Source organism: Echinops telfairi, unplaced genomic scaffold, assembly GCF_000313985.2.
Source record: "Echinops telfairi isolate 266 unplaced genomic scaffold, ASM31398v2 ScPeMD7_11;HRSCAF=52, whole genome shotgun sequence".
NCBI lineage: Eukaryota > Metazoa > Chordata > Mammalia > Afrosoricida > Tenrecidae > Echinops > Echinops telfairi.
Window position 1 is genome coordinate 4510190 of NW_022103908.1, and position 2927 is coordinate 4513116.

The window sequence follows — 2927 nt, forward strand, 5'->3', positions numbered from 1 at the left end:
TATGCCACCCGGGCTTCTATTGATATCTATAAGGTATATATCAAGGAAATAGCTCACACAGTTGAAGAGGCAGGCAGGTTCCAAATACAAGTCCATATGTAGGTCAGATGTCAGGTTGGGGGCTTTTCTTGAGGATGAACCCAAGACTAGCAGGTCAGACAAGTTTCTTGCTCCCGAGGTGAATGTATCCATGGTCAGCAGGTAAGATGCAGACTGCTAATCATGGGAGGATTGGCAGGCAATACAGTAGCCTCGTGGCTCAAGTGCAAACAACTGGAGGTCAGAGGCAGGACTTAAGCCCAGCAAAAACCAAGTAAGCTTCCCAAAGTGTTCCCTTCTATTGGACGTAGATCATGCCCCTTAGGAAACTTACTTTCAATTGATTGGCTGTTCATAGTGGATCTCACCATGCGTTGACTTCATGCGATCCTACCTCATTCTGGGGGATTAACTGCCAAACCACTGAGCATCCTGGCCTACAAAACCTAACTATCACAGTAGGAATTTTGAAGGAAACTATCAATAATTGTTATGTAATTCCTCCATGAATATACCTAAAAAAAGTTCTCCTATACTTCATGCCAACTAAATTTTCTAAGTACACACTCACCTAAGTTAAGTGCATAGTACAGAATCTGAGGCAACAGTTGAGAGAACAGATAGAATGTTAGACCAGGTTGACTAGAGAAACAGATCCAAGGACACCCATATGTGTGTAAGAGAGAGCTTTGTATCAAAGAGCAATTGTATATTGAAAAACAGCCCAGTCCAGATCAACTCCATAAGTCCAATGTTAGCCTATATGTCAAGACTAGTCCATACATTCCTCTTCAGACTCACATAGCCACTCGCAATGATGCCAAATGCAGGAACATCACAGGCCGGGGGGTGAAAAGTCTTGTGGATCCAATGGCTGTGGAAGCATCTCAGCGCTGGCGCAGGTCTCCACATGGCTCCCCCAGCTCTCCGAGTGTGGCTCCCTAACAGGAAGGTGAAGCAGAGAGAGAGATAAAGAAAGACTCTTGCAGGGCTTAGCAAGGCTCTGCATGGCTTGTCAACAGTCAAAGGCAGAAAGAGAGTGTGTCCTACCTCCCAGGAGAAAGGGGAAGTTTCCAGAATCCTCATGAGAAGGCCATGCCCACAAGGAGGCATGAAGTGACCTGATTGAAAGGCTAGACTCCACCCCTATGTTTATTTGTCAAGTTGACATGAAATTGTATAACTATCACAGATAACCTGATGTTACAGAATCTGCACACACAAAGCAGTAGCAATAGCAAAAGTGAAGATATCAGTTCTTATCATTTACTATGGGTAAAGAAACAGGATCAGCATTTTATATGTATTATTTAATTAAATCTCACCAAACAACTACGACACAGGTATAATTACTCCCATTTCACAAATTCAGATGCAAAATTAGAGAGGTAAATAATTTTCCAAAGATCATCATACAACTAGTCAGCAAAAAAAAGTAGTGAAAACATAAAAGCTTGTTGCATGAAGAAACTGAAAGTGTAACCTCATTATAATCAGACAATGTCACTATCTCCTTCCAACCTGATGACTTGTTCTTACAGAATACGTAGGATGAGTTCGTCTAACTTCATAACACATCTGGGCAATAACATGTCCTGTGATGTTTGTAATTATCTATCTCCATATAGTAATGAATGAACTACCATTCATAAAGTTTCACTAGCCATTTTTAAGTAGTAGATTGCCAGATCCTTCTTCCTAGTCGGTCTTAGTCTAGAAGCTCTGCTCAAACCTGTCACCAAAGGTTCTCAGGGATTGAATTGTGTCCCCCCAAAATATGTATCAACCTGACGAAGCCAAGATTCTCAGTGGTTTGATAGTTATGTGAGGATACAACCACTTCCAATAATTAGATCTAATGTCACCAGCCAGTCAACTGTAAGGGGATTAGGGTGGGATCAACCAAAACCCATTGTCATCAAATCGATTCCAACTCATAGTGACCCAATGCAACAGAGTCGAAGTCCCCCCTTTGGGTCTGAGAGACTGTAAATTTTACAAGAGCAGAGAGCCTCAGCTTTCTCCTGTGGACCAGCTGGTGGGTTCGATGTACTGACCTTTCATTAGCAGCCCACGTGTAACCCATTTCATCACTAGAGTACACCCTTATCAGGTCACTGCCCTGCTCCCATGCCAGGGGGTTTTCCCAGGATGTGACCGGCACACCTTGTATCTTACGAGAGATAAAAGGAAAGAGGAGTGGGCACAGAACAGAATCAGACTACAACCAAGAAAGAGGGGGCGTGGAGTGCACACGTTAGACACAAATTACGAGCACAGAGGAAGACTGATGTCAAGTCACAGAGAGCTTGCATCCTCAATTTGGACATCTAGCCTCCTACACGGTGAGAGAACAAACTTCTATTGGTTAAAGCCAACCACGTACGGTATTTCTGGTGTCACAGTACTAGGTAACTAAGACAAGGGGTGATGCTCATGGTATTTGAAACACCAGTGGTGTAGCTTCCAACGGGTTCTTTCAACCATTTCATGAGGTAGCATCTGACCAATTGCCAATGGTATTGAAGGAAGACGTTTTAACTACTCTGAAAGCATGGATGAAAACAAGGCTTCAGGAACTGAGAGAATACCAATTGAGAGATTTCAGTAAAGGGATGCAATGCTAGAAACACTTCCTTGTCTATGCAAAAAAAAAAAGGAAGACAGATCCATATTTGTGCCCATTCCAAACAAAGGTGATCCAACAGAACATGGAATTTATTCAGCAATATCATTACTGTAAAACACAAGTAAAACTGGCTGAAGACAATTTAAATGCATTAAATTTAATTGATGCTGTATTAGTACATCAACAGAGAAATGCCAGCAATTCAAGCTGGGGTCAGGGGTCAAGCATAACTACATGGTCCATTCTTCTTTACCTCCCA